The sequence below is a fragment of the Hyperolius riggenbachi genome, chromosome 2 (assembly GCF_040937935.1).
Source record: "Hyperolius riggenbachi isolate aHypRig1 chromosome 2, aHypRig1.pri, whole genome shotgun sequence".
Taxonomy (NCBI): Eukaryota; Metazoa; Chordata; class Amphibia; order Anura; family Hyperoliidae; genus Hyperolius; species Hyperolius riggenbachi.
Window position 1 is genome coordinate 152,666,861 of NC_090647.1, and position 24,607 is coordinate 152,691,467.

The following is a 24,607-nucleotide window of genomic DNA, read 5'->3' on the forward strand; positions in this document are numbered from 1 at the left end:
AGAGAGCTAATACTGTAGTTGAGGGAGGGCCCCGATGCGGTCGCTACCTCTGCAACCCCTATTGCTACGCCCCTGGTTATCAGATATCTTTATGGAAAAAAGTGACTCAGCAATAACTAGAAAATCTCTGGGATTATGAGTTCTGGGAGACAACAGGTATACTGGTAGTATGCCTCATTGAGGAGGGAGATATTGTTGTCCATCTTTCTACATGCAAAGTTTGATATCCCAAATAGGCAAGTTCATAGATGTCTATGACAAACCCTGAAAGCACAATTTATCTTCCTTTCATTTAAAATAACATCATATTCCCTAACAGGTGTTTTTTTTAATAATAATACCTCCCAATCGTTTAAAGCAGCAGGGTCAGCCATACTATGCCAGGAAAAAAACACACGTATATACTGTAAGTAGATAACTACTTGCTCTTCTTGCATAACAGATGTATTGTACTGTCCATGTTTTGATTTCATTGAATTTTAGATAGCAAAGAAAGAGAATTCTGTTCCTGGCATTTGCCATCTTGATTCCCTCCCTCTGACTGAAGCTAATAGTGATGTCATTACCTGCCTTACCTTTTTTCTCCTGGAATCTGCTCTGTCATAGCTAGCTTGCTCTGTAAACATGTGAGCACAGCAAGATCAGATTTCATCCTTGTGTCACACTGAACTGCCCACAGCCAATCAGTGAGGAGCAGGAATGTAGGAGGGGAGATGACAAGCTTCCCTCTCATCGGCAATGTACCAAATAGAGTCAGTCTAACTGATATAAGATTTATTACAGCAGAAACATTTCTGATTAGGCTGGAGTGCTTGCAATGCAGGATGAGGTTCCAGGCTGCATAATGAACATACTGCAGTGGGTAAATGGAATTTGATTTTGTGGATGATAATCCCTCATTAATGTAATATTTGAATATGTACCTTATTAAAGGGGCCCATACACTCAGCCGATTTTCTGGCCGACCGATCGATCCCGATCGATCGATCGATTGATCGTTTGCAAATCAGTTGGCCAATCGACCGATCAATGGCCGATTTCGATCGATTTCGATGGATTTCCATCGAACTGCCAGGGTGGAAAATTTAGGTCGATCTGATGAGATTGCTTATCAGTTTGCATCGGCCTTAATGGAAATCTAATGGCAAAAAAAATGCCATCAGATCGAATTTCAATAGATTTCAAACTGAAATCTATTGGAATTCTATCCTGGTAAAAAATGTTCTAAAAACGCATCAGATAGATCATCAGATGCATTTCTTATCTATCTGCTGCCAATCTGACGAGTGTATGGGCACCTTTAGGCACGACTAGGTGACACACATTTGAAGATGGAAGTATAACTGTACTTACAAGGATCAGTAATCCAGAATGAGCTGCTCACCCTCCTAAATGCCCCCCAGATCCCAGGTACCTGCTCCCATGTTGTACTTGGCTGCAGGTAAAGTTCCAGTTTACTTGGTCCCTGAGGCCTGCTAAGAGGTAGAGGCTGAGAATGAAATCTTTAAAATGGTTTTAATGGATACCAGAGATTCAGCATAGTAAATGTGAAGATACATTAAACTTTCATATATACAGTGGCTTGCAAAAGTATTCGGCCCCCTTGAAGTTTTCCACATTTTGTCACATTACTGCCACAAACATGAATCAATTTTATTGGAATTCCACGTGAAAGACCAATACAAAGTGGTGTACTCGTGAGAAGTGGAACGAAAATCATACAGGATTCCAAACATTTTTTACAAATAAATAACAATGGTCAATGGATCGTACTCAAAATGGGAGACTGTTAGCAGTGGGGTCCCACAGGGGTCTGTTCTGGGTCCAGTGCTTTTCAATTTATTTATTGATGACCTAGTAGATGCAGTAGTGAGCAATGTTGCTATTTTTGCAGATGATACAAAATTGTGCAGAATCATCAACTCTCAGGAAGATAGTGTCATATTGCAACAGGATCTGGATAGGATGGCTATATGGGCACATACATGGCAGATGAAATTCAATGTTGACAAATGTAAAGTCATGCATTTTGGACGTACTAATGGTCTGGCACCATACAAAATAAATGGGATACAGTTGGGGACATCAAACTTGGAGAAGGACTTAGGAGTACTCATTGACAACAAGTTAAATAATCGTACTCAATGCCAAGCCGCTGTAGCTAAAGCTAACAAAATTTTGGGATGCATTAAAAGGGAAATAAAAACTTGAGATGCTAGCATAATATTGCCCCTGTTTAACTCTCTAGTAAGGCCACATCTGGAATATGGAATTCAGTTCTGGGCACCACATTACAAAAAAGATATTGCAGTTTTAGAGCAGGTGCAGAGACGAGCAACAAAATTGATACGTGGGATGGAAGGTCTCACTTACCAAGAAAGGTTAGATAAACTGGGTTTATTTAGTCTAGAGAAAAGACGCCTTAGAGGGGATCTAATTAACATGTATAAATACATCAGAGGGCAATATAATAGCTTGCCGGATGAGCTTTTTGTCTCTAGGCCTTCTCTAAGGACTAGAGGACATGATCTGTGCATGGAGGAAAAACATTTTAGCCATTTATTTAGGAAAAGGTTCTTTACAGTAAGAGTGAGTAAGATGTGGAATGCATTGCCACAGGAAGTCGTTATGGCAAACTCTATACCTGCATTTAACCACTTCCCGACCGCCTAACGCACAGAGGCGGCCGGGAAGTGGACCCCGCAAGGACCAGCTCATGCCCAAAGGCGGCGGTCCTTGTAGGGGCATGGGCGGAGCGATCGCGTCATCCGTGACGCGACCCTCCGCCGGCGCCTGTCACCGCTCGCCCGCCGCAACATCCCGCCGGCTATACGGAAGCGCCGGCGGGATGTTAACCCCGCGATCGCCGCATACAAAGTGTATAATACACTTTGTAATGTTTACAAAGTGTATTATACAGGCTGCCTCCTGCCCTGGTGGTCCCAGTGTCCGAGGGACCACCAGGGCAGGCTGCAGCCACCCTAGTCTGCATCAAGCACACTGATTTCCCCCCCCCCCTGCCCCAGATCGCCCACAGCACCCCTCAGACCCCCCCCCCCCCCTGCCCACCCCCCAGACCCCTGTTTGCACCCAATCACCCCCCTAATCACCCATCAATCACTCCCTGTCACTATCTGTCAACGCTATTTTTTTTTATCTCCCCCCCTGCCCACTGCCCCCTACTGATCACCCCCCCCACCCCTCAGATTCTCCCCAGACACCCCCCCCCCTGTGTACTGTATGCATCTATCCCCCCTGATCACCTGTCAATCACCTGTCAATCACCTGTCAATCACCTGTCAATCACCTATCAATCACCCCCTGTCACTGCCACCCATCAATCAGCCCCTAACCTGCCCCTTGCGGGCAATCTGATCACCCACCCACACCAATAGATCACCCGCTGATCCGACATCAGATCACCACCCAAACGCAGTGTTTACATCTATTCTCTCCTCTAAACACCCACTAATTACCCATCAATCACCCATCAATCACCCCCTATCACCACCTGTCACTGTTACCCATCAGATCAGACCCTAATCTGCCCCTTGCGGGCACCCAATCACCCGCCCACACGCTCAGATTGCCCTCAGACCCCCCCCTTATCAATTCGCCAGTGCAATATTTACATCTGTTATTCCCTGTAATAACCCACTGATCACCTGTCAATCACCTGTCAATCACCCATCAATCACCCCCTGTCACTGCCACCCATCAATCACCCCCTGTCACTGCCACCCATCAATCAGCCCCTAACCTGCCTCTTGCGGGCAATCTGATCACCCACCCACACCAATAGATCGCCCGCTGATCCGACATCAGATCACCACCCAAACGCAGTGTTTACATCTATTCTCTCCTCTAAACACCCACTAATTACCCATCAATCACCCCCTATCACCACCTGTCACTGTTATCCATCAGATCAGACCCTAATCTGCCCCTTGCGGGCACCCAATCACCCGCCTACACGCTCAGATTGCCCTCAGACCCCCCCTTATCAATTCGCCAGTGCATTAGTTACATCTGTTCTTCCCTGTAATAACCCACTGATCACCTGTCAATCACCCATCAATCACCCCCTGTCACTGCCACCCATTAATCACCCCCTGGCACTGCCACCCATCAATCACCCCCTGTCACTGCCACTCATCAATCAGCCCCTAACCTGCCCCTTGCGGGCAATCTGATCACCCACCCACACCAATTGTTCGCCCGCAGATCCCCTCCCAAGGGCAGTGTTTAGATCTGTTCTCTACCCTAAACACCCACTAATTACCCATCAATCACCCCCTGTCACTGCTACCTATCAGATTAGACCCCTATCTGCCCCTAGGGCACTCAATCACCCGCCCACACCCTCAGAATGCCCTCAGGCCCCAGCCCTGATCACCTCGCCAGTGCATTGCTTGCATCTATTCCCCCTCTCTAATCACACCTTGAGACACCCATCAATCACCTCCTGTCACCCCCCTAGCACTCCTATCCATCAGATCAGGCCCAATACAACCTGTCATCTAAAAGGCCACCCTGCATATGACCGGTTCCACAAAATTCGCCCCCTCATAGACCACCTGTCATCAAAATTTGCAGATGCTTATACCCCTGAACAGTCATTTTGAGACATTTGGTTTCCAGACTACTCACGGTTTTGGGCCCGTAAAATGCCAGGGCGGTATAGGAACTCCAGAAACTGACCCAATTTTAGAAAAAAGACACCCCAATGTATTCTGTTAGGTGTATGACGAGTTCATAGAAGATTTTATTTTTTGTCAAAAGTTAGCGGAAACTGATTTTTTCTTTTTTTACAAAGTGTCATTTTTCACTAACTTGTGACAAAAAATAAAATCTTCTATGAACTTGCCATACACCTAACAGAATACCTTGGGGTGTCTTCTTTCTAAAATGGGGTCACTTGTGGGGTTCCTATACTGCCCTGGCATTTTAGGGGCCCTAAACCGTGAGGAGTAGTCTAGAAAACAAATGCCTCAAAATGACCTGTGATTAGGACGTTGGGCCCCTTAGCGCACCTAGGCTGCAAAAAAGTGTCACACATGTGGTATCGCCGTACTCAGGAGAAGTAGTATAATGTGTTTTGGGGTGTATTTTTACACATACCCATGCTGGGTGGGAGAAATCTCTCTGTAAATGGACAATTGTGTGTAAAACAAATCAAACAATTGTCATTTACAGAGGTATTTCTCCCACCCAGCATGGGTATGTGTAAAAATACACCCCAAAACACATTATACTACTTCTCCCGAGTACGGCGATACCACATGATTGGCACTTTTTTGCAGCTTAACTGCGCTAAGGGGCCCAAAGTCCAATGAGTACCTTTAGGATTTCACAGGTCATTTTTGTTTCAAGACTACTCCTCACGGTTTAGGGCCCCTAAAATGCCAGGGCAGTATAGGAACCCCACAAATGACCCCATTCTAGAAAGAAGACACCCAAACGTATTCCGTTAGGAGTATGGTGAGTTAATAGAAGATTTTATTTTTTGTCACAAGTTAGCGGAAAATGACACTTTGTGAAAAAAAACAATTAAAATCAATTTCCGCTAACTTGTGACAAAAAAATAAAAACTTCTATGAACTCACCATACTCCTAACGGAATACCTTGGGGTGTCTTCTTTCTAAAATGGGGTCATTAGTGGGGTTCCTATACTGCCCTGGCATTTTAGGGGCCCTAAACCGTGAGGAGTAGTCTTGAAACAAAAATGACCTGTGAAATCCTAAAGGTACTCATTGGACTTTGGGCCCCTTAGCGCAGTTAGGCTGCAAAAAAGTGCCAATCATGTGGTATCGCCGTACTCGGGAGAAGTAGTATAATGTGTTTTGGGGTGTATTTTTACACATACCCATGCTGGGTGGGAGAAATACCTCTGTAAATGACAATCTTTTGATTTTTTACACACAATTGTCCATTTACAGAGTTATTTCTCCCACCCAGCATGGGTATGTGTAAAAATACACCCCAAAACACATTGTACTACTTCTCCCGAGTACGGTGATACCACATGTGTGGCACTTTTTTGCACCCTAACTGCGCTAAGGGGCCCAAAGTCCAATGAGTACCTTTAGGATTTCACAGGTCATTTTGAGAAATTTTGTTTCAAGACTACTCCTCACGGTTTAGGGCTCCTAAAATGCCAGGACAGTATAGGAACCCCACAAATGACTCCATTTTAGAAAGAAGACACCCCAAGGTATTCTGTTAGTAGTACGGTGAGTTCATAGAAGATTTTATTTTTTGTCACAAGTTAGCGGAAATTGATTTTTATTGTTTTTTCTTCACAAAGTGTCATTTTCCGCTAACTTGTGACAAAAAATAAAATCTTCTATGAACTCACCGTACTACTAACGGAATACCTTGGGGTGTCTTCTTTCTAAAATGGGGTCATTTGTGGGGTTCCTATACTGTCCTGGCATTTTAGGGGCCCTAAACCGTGAGGAGTAGTCTTGAAACGAAATTTCTCAAAATGACCTGTGAAATCCTAAAGGTACTCATTGGACTTTGGGCCCCTTAGCGCAGTTAGGGTGCAAAAAAGTGCCACACATGTAGTATTGCCGTACTTAGGAGAAGTAGTATAATGTGTTTTGGGGTGTATTTTTACACATACCCATGCTGAGTGGGAGAAAGATCTCTGTAAATGGACAATTGTGTGTAAAAAAAATTAAAAAATTGTCATTTACAGAGATATTTCTCCCACCCAGCATGGGTATGTGTAAAAATACACCCCAAAACACATTATACTACTTCTCCTGAGTACGGCAATACCACATGTGTGGCACTTTTTTGCAGCCTAACTGCGCTAAGGGGCCCAAAGTCCAATGAGCACCTTTAGGCTTTACATGGGTGCTTACAAATTAGCACCCCCCAAAATGCGAGGACAGTAAACACACCCCACAAATGACCCCATTTTGGAAAGTAGACACTTCAAGGTATTCAGAGAGGGGCATGGTGCAAGTTAGAAGAAATGGAAACTTTTTTTTTTGTCACAAAGTGTCATTTTCCGCTTACTTGTGACAAAAAGTAATATCTTCTATGAACTCACTATGCCTCTCAGTGAATACTTTGGGATGTCTTCTTTCCAAAATGGGGTCATTTGGGGGGTATTTATACTATCCTGGAATTGTAGCCCCTCATGAAACATGTCAGGTGGTCAGAAAAGTCATAGATGCTTGAAAATGGGAAAATTCACTTTTTGCACCATAGTTTGTAAACGCTATAACTTTTACCCAAACCAATAAATATACACTGAATAGGTTTTTTTTTTAATCAAAAACATGTTTGTCCACATTTTTCGCGCTGCATGTATACAGAAATTTTACTTTATTTGAAAAATGTCAGCACAGAAAGTTAAAAAAATCATTTTTTTGCCAAAATTCATGTCTTTTTTGATGAATATAATAAAAAGTAAAAATCGCAGGAGCAATCAAATAGCACCAAAAGAAAGCTTTATTAGTGACAAGAAAAGGAGCCAAAATTCATTGAGGTGGTAGGTTGTATGAGCGAGCAATAAACCGTGAAAGCTGCAGTGGTCTGAATGGAAAAAAAGTGGCCGGTCCTTAAGGGGGGTAAAGCCCTAGGTCCTCAAGTGGTTAAAGGGGGCTTAGATGCTTTCCTTGCGTTGAAAGACATCCATGGCTACAATTACTAGGTAATGCCTATTGATGTTGATCCAGGGATTTTATCTGATTGCCATCTGGAGTCGGGAAGGAATTTTTCCCTTTAGGGGCTAATTGGACCATGCCTTGTAAGGGTTTTTTCGCCTTCCTCTGGATCAACAGGGATATGTGAGGGAGCAGGCTGGTGTTGTACTTTATACTGGTTGAACTCGATGGACGTATGTCTTTTTTCAACCAAAATAACTATGTAACTATGTAACTGCAAAGTGGTGTGTGCATAATTATTCAGCCCCCTGAGTCAATACTTTGTAGAACCACCTTTTGCTGCAATTACAGCTGCCAGTCTTTTAGGGTATGTCTCTACCAGCTTTGCACATCTAGAGACTGAAATCCTTGCCCATTCTTCTTTGCAAAACAGCTCCAGCTCAGTCAGATTAGATGGACAGCGTTTGTGAACAGCAGTTTTCAGATCTTGCCACAGATTTTCGATTGGATTTAGATCTGGACTTTGATTGGGCCATTCTAACACATGGATATGTTTTGTTTTAAACCATTCCATTGTTGCCCTGGCTTTATGTTTAGGGCCGTTGTCCTGCTGGAAGGTGAACCTCCGCCCCAGTCTCAAGTCTTTTGCAGATTCCAAGAGGTTTTCTTCCAAGATTGCCCTGTATTTGGCTCCATCCATCTTCCCATCAACTCTGACCAGCTTCCCTGTCCCTGCTGAAGAGAAGCACCCCCAGAGCATGATACTGCCACCACCATATTTGACAGTGGGGATGGTGTGTTCAGAGTGATGTGCAGTGTTAGTTTTCTGCCACACATAGCGTTTTGCATTTTGGCCAAAAAGTTCAGTTTTGGTCTCATCTGACCAGAGCACCTTCTTCCACATGGTTGCTGTGTCCCCCACATGGCTTGTGGCAAACTGCAAAAGGGACTTCTTATGCTTTCCTGTTAACAATGCCTTTCTTCTTGCCACTCTTCCATAAAGGCCAACTTTGTGCAGTGCACGACTAATAGTTGTCCTATGGACAGAGTCTCCCACCTGAGATGTAGATCTCTGCAGCTCGTCCAGAGTCACCATGGGCCTCTTGACTGCATTTCTGATCAGCACTCTCCTTTTTCGGCCTGTGAGTTTAGGTGGATGGCCTTGTCTTGGTAGGGTTACAGTTGTGCCATACTCCTTCTTTTTCTGAATGATCGCTTGAACAGTGCTCCCTGTTCAAGGCTTTAGAAATCTTTTTGTAGCCTAAGCCTGCTTTACATTTCTCAATAACTTTTTTTGGACTTCATGGTGTTGTTGCTCCCAATATTCTCTTAGACAACCTTTGAGGTCGTCATAGAGCGGCTGTATTTGTACTGACATTAAATTACACACATGTGCGCTCCATTTAGCCATTAGCACTCATCAGGCAATGTCTATGGGCAACTGACTGCACTCAGACCAAAGGGGCTGAATAATTACGCACACACCACTTTGCAGTTATTGATTTGTAAAAAATGTTTGGAATCATGTATGATGTGCGTTCTACTTCTCACGTGTACACCACTTTGTATTGTTCTTTCACGTGGAATTCCAATAACATTGATTCATGTTTGTGGCAGTAATGTGATAAAATGTGGAAAACTTTAACGGGGCCGAATACTTTTGCAAGCCACTGTAGGTGTGCTTACACACACATAATTGCTGTACAGACACAACGCTAGGCTAAAGGTTAGTGACATGTTCTGCTGCTATGGAGAGGGGGAAAAGGGATGAGGCACGACAGAGTGGGAGGGGTAAGGAGGAGAACCACACACTTGGCCTACACTCAGCCAAGATAAACCGGCATGCCAGGTCTCTAGGTGATGCATCAGGACTGCTGTACACACACTGGGCTATGGGTAGAGGCTACTGCCTTGTCCATGTGGTATTTGTCTCTCCTGCTGTAAACAATAAAATACCTTTTCTTTTTCTTTTTTTACTAATGGCATTTTTTATTGTTTTTTTAAGTGCAGCAAGAAAAAGCAATTGCTATTAGATGGATGGATCCTAGGCTTTAGTCTTTACAGCGATAGGAAAAAGTAAGTAAGGAACTACAGCCGCACCTCTAAAAAAAAAAATAATAATAATAATAATAATAATCTTAAGAAAACATGGCTGCCCTGTATGGTGCACATGGTTTAAGGCAACTAAGTCATTAGACACAGCTGCTGATACTTCTAGTCCTAGAATAATTATTGTTTGCTGAATAGCCCCTTTTAGCTCACATGTGATGCTGAGAATCCCTCGTGCTTGTTCCTTTTCAATGTACCTCAGAATGTAAGATTGGTACATACTATGGAGACATTGTTGTTCAGGCTACAAATATCCGAAAAAATGTTCTGGTACTATCACACAGACACGTTAAGTCAAACCATACAAGTGCTAAATATATATATACTGTGTATATATATATATATATATATATATATATATATATATATATATATATATATATATATATTTATATATACATATATACACAGTGGGATGCATACATTTGGGCACCACAAACAAAGATTAAAATCAATATTCAGTGTATCCTCCTTTTGCAGAAATTACAGCCTATAAACGCTTCCTGTAGGTTCCAATGAGTTCTGGATTCTGGTTGAAGGTATTTTAGACAACTCCTCTTAAAAGAAACATCTCTACTTCATTCAGGTTTGATGGCTTCCGAGCATGGACCACAAATTTTCAATTATATTCAGGTCTGGGGACTGAGATGACTATTCCAGAGCGTTGGACTTGTTTCTCTGCATGAATGCCTTGGTGGATTTTCAGACCTGGCCTTCCAGCTCCATGGATCCACCCACTAGCTGCCATGTGTAGTAGTCCAGTAGGGAAAGTGTGTGAAGGATCGCAGGTGACCTAGCTGCTGGGGCTTGAAGACTTCTTTTTTCAGTCAGGCAGTACATACTCTTCAGGCTGGCACTCAGGTGACAGGCCACAGTAGTTACATCATCTGATCTGTGCAAACAATGTCACAGAACGCTGGCCACCGCAATTTGAAACAAACCAGCCAGAAAACCCAAACATCAGCCAGCCAGCAAAAATTGGCTAGGGAGCCAGTTATATGCGGTGCGTGCAGCGTGCCGCCGCAAAAAAGGGGTGTGGCCATGCACTGGAACATGGGCGTGGTCATGATGTGTCATGGGCAGACCCAAATGTACATGAAATAAGTAGCTGTGTTATTCACAGAGAGTGGGTCTGCCCACAAAAACTTAAGATAAAATAATCACGTAGTTTACATGCCTCATGATAACTCATCAAGTAGCCACATGCCACTAATAAAAATATGAAGTAGTCACACACATCCAGATAAGATAATTAAGTAGCCGGGTGCCTTACAATGAATACATTAAATAGTTGTGGGACATAAATTCATGGTTGCCTTGCAAAGCGTAAAACTGGATTTTATTATTGCTAGAGGTTGGACGAATCCACTATATCTTTGAATCCGAATCCAAATCTGAACCTAAAAAGGTTCTTGAATAACCTGAACCTTAAATCTCACGAATCTTGTAAAAAAGAATGGTTTGATCCGTGGTATAGTTGCCCCCCCCGTATAGGCAGCCTTGGCTACCTATGTCTGGCCCTCAGTATAGGTAGCCAGACATAGGTAGCCAAGTATAGATGCCCCCAGTATAAGTAGCCAGGCATCATTGCCCCCTCCCCAATAGGTAGCTAGGTAAAGGTGCCCCCAGTATAGGTAGCTAGGTGAAGGTGCCTTCAGTATAGGTAGCTAGGTATAGGTGCCTTCAGTATAGGTAGCTAGGTAAAGGTGCCTTCAGTGTAGGTAGCTAGTTGCCATGGTGCCAGTACCATTTTTAAATTGCATGAGGGCTCACCAGGGATTTGCCTGGCTCCCCGGCAGGCCAGTCCAAGCCTGGCGTTGAAGGGGGCCCCTGGCCCCTCACTCAAGTGTTAGTTGTCCCCCCCCCCCCCCCCCCCCCCCCCCTCTCTGTAGCCTTCAGAAGCAGATCTGGATGATGCAGGTCTCAACCCTGTACAGTACAACACAAATGGTGATGCAATTTACAAATTACAATTAAATAATAATATTAATATTAAAACACATATCATTGTTCTGAAACTTAAAAAATAGTTCCTCCATTTTTAAAAACTTCATTTACAAAGCTCTTCCTGTAATTTTATTATCAATTTTCTTATCTCTGTTGCAGTGTGCTTTGTTTTTCTCTGTGAAGTTGCTTTCATTCAGACTCACTGGGAGGTTTTCATGTACACCCTTGTCTTCTTTTCCTGCTACAGCATCTCTATTGAGTTCAAGTCAGATCTTCTTTTTGAGAACCTAGATATTAGATTACTGTTTTGCTGCATAACTCAAGTATCCTTCCTCTTCAGATCACAGACAGATGACCACCCGGACACTTTCTGCAATGCACTATTTTAAGTGAGAAGAATAAGGAGGTTTCCATATGTATTTCCTTTTAAACAATACTAGTTCCATGGCAGCCCTTCTGATCTATTTGGCTGCGGTAGTGTCTGAATAACATCAGACATAAGCATGCAGCTAATCTTGTCAGATCTGACAATATTGTCAGAAACACCTGATATGCTGCATGTTTGTTCAGGGCCTATGGCTAAAAGTATTAGAGACAGAGGATCAGAAGGACAGCCAGGCAACTGGTATTGCTTAAAAGGAAATAAATATGGCAGCCTCCATATCCCTCTCAGTTAAAGGTACATACCCATATTATCACATTGTATTAAAAAAAGTTCCTTCAGTTCCGCTTTAACTGCAAAGCAGAATTACGTTTTTTTAACAATCCTTGCAGGACAGAAGTTAGATTCTCCCATACTAAACGCTTACGAATTAGCAGGTTGGCATCAACTACTGTGCAATATTTGCATTTAGCATTTCAAGAGTGGAAAATGGATTTGGCAGGTAAGATTTTCCTGTACGTTTGCGCACACATATGTACATTCTCCTATGAGCCGTACATGAACGTCAAGCAGCTGTCAGAATGAGGTGGCAGAGTTTAGCGATTGTGTAAGCTGACAGCTTGTGCCTTTACCTGGGGCACTTTCCCTTGGCAGCCAGTATGAAATATGACCTTTACCGGAGCTGTGCCTGCTTGGTAAATAAGTGCACATCCAGTTCCGTGTGACTTGTAAGAGCGAGACTCGGTGCAGTTACTTTGCCAAGCTGTCCACATTATACAACAAAACTGAAGTTGTGCTTCGAAAAAAAAAATGTTTACAGGTAAAATGTACTAATTAGTTCAGCGTTGTCCAGTGGAATTATGGGTGATAGCCATCATCTTGGTTTTTCAACATGTTATATTTATTTCACAGTTTCTTTTTTTCAACGTTTGAAGAGCATTAAGATCATTTGACCATTCTGCATTGGTGTCATTCGATTCAATAATGTGATTAAAATAGAATTTTATTATGCATAGCGGATTTACCATCGCAAGACTTTAGCGAACACCTGTGACTACATGTACAAGCCCAAAGCAAGGGCACATGTTAATGCAGCATTAGCGTGCTCATTCAGGCAGAAAGCAGATCAGTGTAGTCATTTGAAAGATGCAGGCTGCCAGTCTGTGCAGCAGAATCTAGTGTCATATTGTCCCTCTCTGTCATGTGGCCAAGATGGAGGAAGCACAGTTACTCATTTTTAACCTTTACCCTTGCTTTAGGGACTTAGATTGGGTGACAGGTGTACCTGTCCTGGACTAGTCAGAAGCATTTACACACTGTTAATAGAAATAGCCAGTAAAGATCACATTAATTTGATTTTTCTTCTTTTTAATTCAATAATGGGCATGATACTTAAAGAGAAACTCCGACCAAGAATTGAACTTTATCCCAATCAGTAGCTGATACCCCCTTTTACATGATATATTCCTTTTCACAAACAGACCATCAGGGGGCGACATATGACTGATATTGTGGTGAAACCCCTCCCACAAGAAACTCTGAGGACCGTGGTACTCCTGGCAGTTTCCTGTCTGTGAACCTGGTTGCATTGTGGTAAATAGCTGTTTACAGCTGTTTCCAACTGCCAAAAAAGCATGCAGCAGCTACATCACCTGCTAACAATAAAAATGTCAACATGTAATAAATGTCAGAATATAAATCAGGGATTTAAAAGTTTTACAATGGGCAAACACTGACTAAATTATTTATACATAATTATTGTATTATATTATTATATTATATTATATTAAAAATGAAGCACTTTTTTATTACATTATTTTCACTGGCGTTCCTCTGTAAAGGAACACTCCAGCAAAAAAAAAATAAAAAAAAATAAGCAGTTAAAATCTGTCATAACCAACAGGTTTTGAAGTAGTCCATCTTCTGGATTTTCTTAGATTTTAGAAGCATTTCCTGAATGGCAGTTTATAAGCCTAACTGCTAAAATAGTGTGCAAGTGAGGCTGGCTTGTATATTTCTGTTTTGGCAGTTAAACTGTTGTTCAGGAAATACTTTAAAAAACAAAAGAAAACATTGAGAATCCCCCACGAGTAGATGGACTAGTTCAAAACCTGTCGGTTCTGTCAGATTTAAACTGCTTACTTTTTTCGCTGGAGTAGTCCTTTAATGTGTTTTATACTCTAACTTTATACTTTGCTTTCTAGAATTTGATGACCTAGAAGTATAAATATACAAATACAATGAGAGTATTACTGAATAAGCAATTTATCTGTACTATATCAGCATGGATAGCAAAAAAGTGAGGCAAGACCTAACAAAGTGTGTAATGGGTAAATAGCTGCTTGATTCCCCATATGAAAATCTACTCTTCTGCTGTACTTATATCTCTACTCACAGTATTTAGCAAGGAAGGAATGAGGAAGGTAACCAAAAGGAACTAGTGTCTGACAGCAGGCCACAGTTTATTTCATCAGAGTTTGAGCCCTTCCCAAGAGAGAGGGAAGGAATATTGTGCTCAGGAAATCATCACTATATATTACCCACAAGCCGATGGAGAGATTGTGAGAATCAACCGGTGCCTCAAAGAAGCACTGCAGATTCCAAGCCTTACTGAATAACCTTAGGGCAGAGTTCACAAGTAACTAACAACAGCTAAAGTACTACATGACAACACACCTTCCACAAACCAGTGTCTCTGAAATCATGTCTTACTCAAGTTCTTAAAGTACACCTGAACTGAGAGGATTATGAAGGCTGACATTTATTTCCTTGTAAACAATACCAGTTGTCTGGCAGTCCTAGTGAATTCATTGGCATCAGTAGTGTCTGAATCCCTCACCTAAAACAAGCATGCAGCTAATCCAATCAGAAACATTTGATCTGCATGCTTGTTCAGGGTCTATGGCTAAAAGTATTGGAGGCAGAAGATCAACAGGGTAGCCAGGTAATGTGCATTGTTAAATAGGAAATATCTCAACCTCCATATCCCTCTCATTTCAAGTGTGATTAAACCACTTGAGGACTGTATTGTTGAACCCCCTTAAAGACCAGGCCAAAAGGCCTCGCTGCAGGGCGCACAACTCAGCACACAAGTGATTCCCCCTCATCCCCCCGCCTCCCACACACACCTTTCTCCCCACCAACACAGCTTTCTGTTGGTGGGGGTCTGATTTTCTTTTTTATAAATATACTTATTTATTTTTTGTAAATTCTACTATTTATTTATTTATTTTCTTAAATCCCTCACTCCCCCCAGCCAGCCAATCACGGTGATCGGCTGTCATAGGCTACAGCCTATGAGAGCCAATCGCTCTCCTGTGTCCCAGGGGGACAGCCGTGTCACACAGCTGTCCCCATTACAGCGCTGCCTTAGATCGCAGCACTCTACTATGTTAATAGACGGCGGTGGGAGACTGAAGGCGGAGCGGAGATCCGCCATCCAAGCAGGGATGCACGAGCATTGGTGCACGCAATCTCCTGTAAACCATGCCCCAAGGACCTTCCGCCGATCGGTGTTAGGTGGTCCTGGTACTGCCGCCGCGTCCTCACCCAGCGGCGTGACGCAGTCAGCAAGTGGTTAAATGCCAACAAGACAAAAGTACACTGTATATTGATCAGAATCAAAGTCCAGGGGAAGTGGCATAGCTAAAGCGCTATGAGCCCTAGTGCAAGTTTTAAATTTTAAATCCCCCCCCCCCCCCAAGCACCCTATTCATAACAACTGATACGGTGCACCAACACTTGCCGAGGACAATCACAGTGTCAGAGGTGCAAGAATGGGATGGGGAACAGTTAATGTTTACTACTATTCAAAGCATCTATAGAAATGATTATTACCAGCACAGGACCAATTAAGAACTAACACTGCAGTTGAGGAAGGACCTTGGTGCGGTCGCAACCTCTGCACCCACTATTATATTTCTTATGAATTTATTCTTAGGAACCTTTGAACTTTTCACATGTACCAGCTGCAACCTGCATGTGGAGCTCACAACGGCATTGAAAACTTGAAAAACAAAGCAGTGGTTTATGGCTTGCAACACGGAAACTAGATTACTGAGTCAAGGGTATATATGGTGGACTAGGTGACAGAGTCAAGGGCATATATTGAGGGCTTAAAATGAACCCAAAGTGTTATGGAAGCGGACATACATTTATTTTTAAAACAATACCAGTTGCCTGGCAGTGCTGCTGATCTTTCTAGTCAGTAGGGTCTAAATCACACACCTGAAACAAGCATGCAGCTAATTTTGTCAGATTTGTCATAGACATCTGATCTGCATGCTTGTTCAGGGTCTATAGAATAAAGTATTTGAGGCAGGGGATCATCAGGACAGCCAGGCAATGTGCATTGTTTAAAAGGAAACAAACATGTCAGCCTCCATATCCCTCTCACGTCGGGTTCACTTTAAACAACCTAAAGCTCAAACTTAAAGAGAACCCGAGGTGTGTTTAAAGAATGTTATCTGCATACACAGGCTGGATCTGCCTATACAGCCCAGCCTCGTTGCTATCCCAAACCCCACTAAGGTCCCCCTGCACTCTGCAATCCCTCATAAATCACAGCCGTGCTGTGAGGCTGTGTTTACATCTGTAGTGTCAGTCTCAGCTGCTCCCCCGCCTCCTGCATAGTTCCGGTCCCTGCCCCCGTCCCTTCCCTCCAATCAGCAGGGAGGGAAGGGATGCAGGCGGGGACCGGAGTTCTGCAGGAGGCGGGGAGAGCAGCAGACTGACACTATAGAGATAAACACAGCCAGCTCTGACAAGCTGTTTGTCAGCAGCGTGGCTGTGATTTATGAGGGATTGCAGAGTGTAGGGGGACCTTAGGGGGGTTTGGGATAGCAAGAGAGGCTGGGCTGTATAGGCAGATCCAGCCTCTGTATGCAGATAATATTCTTCAAACCCACCTCGGGTTCTCTTTAAACCCAGTGGTCCCCATCAGTAGTCAGTGTCGTCAGGAAGAAATGACCTTACTGCAGTAATAATCATTGGCAACATATCTGCTGGATCACTCACACTCTACATGGGTGATAAGTTTGCAAAACGTACAAAATGTACATTCTGAGTGACTTGAAGAACCACATTTTTGTTATTTCTGCCAGACATTTCCAGTTACAGAAGGTCTAGCAAGCAAGACAGGTTTAGTTTTGCAAAATCAGTAGCAAAAAAATCTCAAGGGCAATTTTTCAGACTTAAACCTATAAATTTAGATCTGTCCACAAAAACATATTTCAGACAGTTGCCTGTATTTAAAAGGCACATACCGGTATCTGTATTTCACTAGAAGGCACACTGCTGCCATTCTTCCCGGAACAAAGATGTTATAGAATATATGAGCATAATACAAGGTTTCATGTTTAAATCACACTAGGCCTTTGTTTCAGGGATGTTTTTAGGCATGAGCAAACTAGACAGTTTCCTGGGGCACCTTTTTATGCAGGGGCACCAAAGAACCACAACAATCATATGTCAAAAAGAAGAAATGAGAGGGGAATGTGGGAAGAAACCGAGAACCAATATAGTGTACTTAGTATGTTATTTAACCACAGGAGGGAGACACATGAAAAATTATACTCTCAAAAGTTTGCCACAGCAGTGGCCACACAGTAAGCAGTTGGGAAGAACACACCTGACCCCACTCGGGTTAAAAAGTCGCTCTTTGCAGGATAGGACAAAATCCTCCACTTGGGGTGGAAAAAACTGACGCTTCTGAAACTTAACAACAATCATATGACTCTTTCTGGAATTTATATAAATAGCTGCTGGTTATGAGTTGGAATGCAACTGTTGAGTAAATATGGAAAATAAATATTCATAGATTATAACACCCGGCCAGCCTAAATTGGTGCCTTCAAATAGCATAAGAGCAGTGATCATATTACCATAACAATTCTGTGGTTGATGATATTAATGTGCTATTTTAAGTGTATTTCAATATTATATAAAAACAATTCCTTATCAAATCATCTCTATTTATTTCAAGTTTTTGTTTGTTTGTTTGTTTGTTTATAAACTGACACACCTATGTGCGCAGATCTCTCCATATCCTTCACTATGAGCCACTAACAAAGCTTTATTGCACGGCAATTACTCCCAAATGGTTTATATGCATGCAAAAATCCCTCCAGCCGCCAGTCTGAGAGGGGCCTAAAGCCTGGTAAACACGTCCAATCTTACCTCTTCCATGTAGTATGAGGGCGTGCCTATACAGCTGTTCATAGTATTCAAAACCTATTGGCCCTCATACTACATGGAGGTTGTAAAATTTGTAAGTGATTGGCTAATTAAAATTGGTTGTGTATGCACCCCAGTTCATGTGAGTGATACTACGTTCAGTGGCGTAGCTAAGGAGCTGTGGGCCCCGGTGCAAGTTTGACAATGGGGCCCCCAAAGCACTCTATACATAACAATTGATACGGCGCACCAAAACCTGCCAATGGCAACTACAGTGTCAGAGGTGCAAGAAAAGCATGGGAAACAGTTTCTTAATGATTACCACTATTCAAAGTATCTATAGAAGTCATTATTATGGGCACAGGACCAATAGAGAGCTAATACTGTAGTTGGGGGAGGGCCCTTTGGGGCCCCTCTGGCCCAAGGGCCCCGATGCGGTCGCTACCTCTGCAACCCCTATTGCTACGCCCCTGACTACGTTCACAGTAAGTGTCGCGTTCCAAGTGTCACACTGCACCTTATCCATGTGTAGCACACAGTAAAATATATGGGCCTCAGTTCAATAAGCTTTATCAAACACTTTATTGAACGTTTGATAATTTACCTCATGAGTAAAATTTAATTTTGAATTCACTAAGGTGTTTATCAAATGTTTATTCGATAAAATGTTCAATAAATCTATAACACCTTAGTGAATTCAAAATTAGATTTTACTCGTAAGGTAAATTATCAAACGTTTGATAAAGCTTAGTGTATTGAGGCCATAGTCAATGAAAGGAATGTTGTCACCTCATTTTTTTATGGTAACGCTGGGATGCTGCATACCGTTAGATCACACCGGAAGCCCTGTGCATCAGTTCTACATTGCAGTGCAATGTTTTTCATCACAGTGCTTCCGTTACGTCACACCAAAACGCCCCACTGTGACCAGGGCCTTACTCTTCATGCCAAAGCCAATGGAAAGAAATATAGAGTGCTGTAGCAAATGTAACCACTAATTTGTGTACTTCATGTCCAATTCCAGGCACAGGTGTTTTCCTTGTTCTGGAATTTGATGGCAGAAATCACATTTCTGTCTGTAAGCTTCTTGTTATATATGTTACGGCCAGAACCCGCAGTGTGGCCACTTCTAGTTCTGGCCGGCCACTTCGGGTTCTGGCCGGCCAATATGCGAAGTGGCCGCAGCGCAGCGGCCAATGTGAGAAATGTTTTGTTTACACCGTCTCGCTGTGGCCAAATTGATGACAAAACTTGCTTAATTTAATGAAATATAGCCGTCGGCAATGTAATAGATGAAGCCGCCGGCTTTCGCACTGCCTCTCCCCGATCCCACCTCCCTCCTCTCCCCGCCTCCCATACAATACGTAGCAGCCGGCGGGGACATGCAGCCGGAGAGTCGTTCGTCGCGGCAGGGGAATCCTGCCGTTCCTGCAGAGCGGGTGCTGGCAGAAGCGATGTCTGCAGCCTCCCCGCTCTGCTGCCCCTGCTGTGACGAACGACTCTCCGGCAGTCCGGCTGCATGTCCCCGCTGGCTGCTACGTATTGTATGGGAGGCGGGGAGAGGAGGGAGGTGGGATCGGGGAGAGGCAGTGCGAAAGCCGGCGGCTTCATCTATTACATTGCCGCCGGCTATATTTCATTAAATTAAGCAAGTTTTGTCATCAATTTGGCCGCAGCGAGACGGCGTAAACAAAACATTTCTCACATTGGCCGCTGCGCTGCGGCCACTTCGCATATTGGCCGGCCAGAACCCGAAGTGGCCGACCAGAACTAGAAGTGGCCACACTTCGGGTTCTGGCCGTAACATATACACAAATTGTGATATTTATATTCAACACTGAAATAGCCCTTTGAGGGAAGTTACATAAAACATAATTTTTAATAAGATTATTAAAATACTATAATGTATATGATATATAATCAGAAATGTTTGAAAGAAATCGAGACAGGATCCAAATACATTCAGGTCATATATATCGGCAGCCAAAAAAGACCGCCAGGGGCAGGATTCTCGACTGCAAAAACGCTGTTTAACATTGAAAGAACCCCCCCCCACCAACCCAACATGTTTCAACGCCCTAATTGGGGCCTTCGTCAGGGGAAAGAGTGCCTAGTGCAGGGGTGCATAGTGCAAAACAGCATTTAGAAATACATTTCAACTGCAACAGCTGGCTGCTGTCAGAGCAGGAGAGCATGTCGCTCTGTTTTATTACTTTCTTGCTGAAATGTATTTTTAAATGCTGTTTTGCACTATGAACTCTGGCAACTGCCACTGTATTGCCTCTATTGCAAATAACACAAGCAGGAATAACTAGAGGGCTTGTCAGCTGAAATGTACTGTGAAGAAGCCCATGTCTGCTGGCACTCCGTTTGGAAGAGGAAGTAGCTTCCAATGCGTGGTTCTCACTCCAAATTATGACAGGTCTATGGATGAATTTCTTCAGCTTACCTGAAAGTGTAAGTTTTCCCATACCAACTAAAAAGTGGCATTAATCAGTAATGCAATGTTCTCCAGTGACACCCCTACCCCCCCCCCCCCCGCCCCCCTTAAAGTGGACCTCCGATGTAAATTTAAGTTAGTGTCAGAGTATAATGAATTACCTTTACTCATCCCCCTCCCCGCCCATGCTACACCATATAAGGTGAAGGCCCCACCCCATGGTGTTTTCCTTGAGGCTTGGTCACCTCCTCCAAAGCCAAGCCCCCAGCTCTGTGGCCACAGCGTAATTATGTGAAACTTTCTCTTTCCTCAAAGAGGAATATTGCGTAATTACACTACGGCCACAGAGCTGGGGGCTGGGCTGTAGAGGAGGTAACCCAGCCTCCAGAAAAAACACCATGATGTAATTGCACAAGGGGGCGGGACCTTCATCTTATATGGAATAATATGGGCAGAGGGAGGGAGTAAAGGAATTTGCAGTTATCACAATTCATTATAACAGTGATTCTTAAACTTGTTTGGGTGCTCTTGATGGCTTTAAAAAAATGTAAGGCACCCCTCAGCAAAAACAACTACCGAAATGGTGGGGGCTGCAGTTAGTAACATCACTTTTAAAGGACGACTGAAGTAAGAAGAATATGGAGGCTGCCATATTTATTTTCATTTAAACAATACCAGTTGTCTGATAGCCCTGCTGGTCTATTTGGCTGCAGTTGTGTCTGAATCACACCAGGAACAAGCAGCTAATCTTGTCAGTTCTGACAATAATGTCAGAAATACCTGATCTGCTGCATGCTAGTTCAGGGTCTTCCAAGTATGATGCTACTTACCCACATGACATATGCCTTTCGCATATAACCAGGATTTGCACATTTAAGTTATATTGAATATTTTTTTGAGCTAACTACGAACAATTCTAGTAAATCATACTGGACTGGTTTGTATTTAGAAGCCAGCGTTTGTATATGGTGTTGCGTGGTGGTTCTGGATGGATGTGTTGTGACGTGGTGGCCATCCTATGTAATTTTTAACTTTACGTTTTAAACATTATTGTTCTAATAAAAGTAATTTTGATACCATATTCTTTTGGATACTTAGTTTGTATTGATGTTCATTAGTAGATTGGGGGGTGTATGTTCCACTACTCGACTCCACTGCCACTTTTATGATTATAATAGTTCAGGGTCAATGGCTAAAAGTATTAGAGGCAGAGGATCAGCAGGATAGGGAGGCAACTGACATTGCTTAAAAGGAAATAAATATGGCAACCTCCATATCCCTCTTGCTTCAGTTGTCCTTTAACCACTTGAGGACTGCAGTGTTAACCCCCCAGGACCAGGCCATTTTTCACTAATTGGGCCTCGCTTTAAGGCCTCGCTGCAGGGCCGCACAACACAGCACACAAGTGATCCCCCCCTTTTCTTCCCACCAACAGAGCTTTCTGTTGGTGGGGTCTGATCGCTCCCCCAGTGTTTATTTTTTTGGGGGGGCGGGGAGGCGCAAATATTTATTTTATTATTATTATAATATATTTGACCCTTTTTTGTTTTTTTTTTTTCCCAGGACCACCCTTCCTCCCCCGCCAGCCAATCGCTGTGATCAGCTGTCATAGGCTTCAGCCTATGACAACCGATCACTTCTGTCTCCCCCAGGGGGACAGCCATGTCACATGTCTGTCGCCAGTACAGCGCTGCTGTAGATCGCAACGCTGTACACTGTTATTAGATGGCAGTTTTGCCATCTAACAGTCTCCTAGCAGAGATCACCACTGGAAGGCTGATGATGGAGCGGAGCTCCATCATTCAAGTGGCGATCCCCTGCAAACTCCGCCCCAAGGACTTTACGCCGATCGGCGTTAGGCGGTCCTGGGGCTGGCGCCTCTTGCACGCCCATTGGCGTGACGCGGTTGCCAAGAAGTTAATTATGCAGCTTTTCCTCAGCACCCACTCCAGAATGTAAGTGATCCCCATTAACTGGCCAAATATTTCTTTAGGCCGGATCCACACTATAAGCAGTTTTGTGAGCACTTGTGTTTGATTAGTGCTTGCTAAAAAATTGAGGTAAAATCGCCACAATCACGCACATTTTCTCACTTATGTGATCGTGGCAATCGCTGCAATTTTTGCCGTGATTTTAATGAAAGTGAATGGGAGCAATTTTTTAACAAGCGCTCAGCAAGCGCTAATTAAACGCAAGCGCTCACAAAAGTGCTTATAGTGTGGATCCGGCCTTACCTAACCAGGCCAAGGTGCACTGATGCGTCGCTCCACCCTGATTCTTCTCATGTCCAACTTCAACCACAACTGCTGAGACTAAAGGTGAACTGGCAGGTAATGCAGTGTCATTGTAAGTCAATGTGCGCTTGCATTACCTGATAGCATTGCACAAAGGATGGGGATAAATGCTGAGGCACCCCTGGGAGTTGCTCAAGGTGCACTGGCACCCAGCCTGAGAACCTCTGCATTATAACATATAAAGTTAGTATCCCTGACACTAACTTTTATTTACACTGGAGGTCTTATTTAAGTAACAACCCTCATGCTGACACCCCCTTTTCCCACATTCTTCCCTTAACAATAATGGCCACAATTCCTCAAAGTGCAGTCACTGTAACCCTCCTTTCCACTGTGAAACAGGAAGTATCAGGGGGATGGAGCACAGGGTGGCGCACATCAGGGTAAATGAACTCTCACAGCCGTGGCCACCCTTCTCAGACACGAGCGGGTACAGTTTCATTTCTCGCAAAGGTGTGACCACTCATCCTTACAGGGCATAAACAATTCTGAGTTGATGCAGGATTATAAATTCTGTATTCCAATTTATGCAGCTTGAAAATGGACAAACCAAATTCTACCTTGACATTTTTAAAGTGTACCAGAGACCAGAAGCATCTCTAGTACAATACTTACCTGGGGCTTCCTTACGCCCTGTTAAGGCTCCTTGTCTCTCACCGTCTCCCTGGGTGACTCCTGTCACCTGCAATTGTCCCCGAAAACCTAGCTGATTCGCGCTTTGTCGCGCATGTGCAGCCCGGCCAGGTGTGTCCCCCCCCCCTCCCACGCTCGCCTCCCTGGGAGCGATTTGCGCAACTGCAGTTCACTCCCAGGGATGGGAGCGCTGCGGGGGAGCACGCCTGCCCAGACCACGCATGCACCACTTGGCCAGGCTTTAGAGGACAATTGCAGGGGACCAGAGCAAGGGTGTATTAATAGCCATAGCAGCTGCTATGGGGCCCTGGAGGAGAGGGTGCCCCGGTGGAACTTGATGTATTCACTACTAACTTTCTTGTGTTCCTCCACCCTATGACTGGGTCTCAGTGCCCATGGATTATATGCAGTGTAGATTACATGAGAATGAAAATTGGCCACATATCCATAGGGTAGGGGCAGGTGGCATTGCTCAAGAATGCCTACATCATAAAAGTTTTGCTATGGGGCCCCATAATCTCTAGCTACGCCAACTGCTGCATCCCAGCACCAGCAGTTTTTTAGTTATTTTTTTATTTACGTTTTGGTATTCAAGAAGGGTTATTATACCCATATTCTACCATTGTGCAGTGCAGTTTAGGTCATCTGTCACCAGAGCCACCCCGGGAGATGGCGATGGACGAGCAGCCTTAACAGGGCTTAAAGTGAACCTCCGGACTAAAAATCTACTCAGCAGAACTGAAAAGGCTTGGTGTTTCTTTAACAGTTTCACAGCATCAGAACTTTGTTTTTTTTACCAAAGTATCATTTTTAGCTGCATTTTTAGCTAAGCTCCACCCATCAAATAAAAAAGCCTGGGCTTTTTTTCCCTGATGATGGGCAGAGCATGATGGGATTTCCTATGTTGTTATTCACGTTGCCTAGCAACTGGGAGAGGTGCTCAGGACACAGGACTGTTGGAACTGTGTCTCATGCTCCCTGTCACCTCCTTTCAACCAAAAAGGT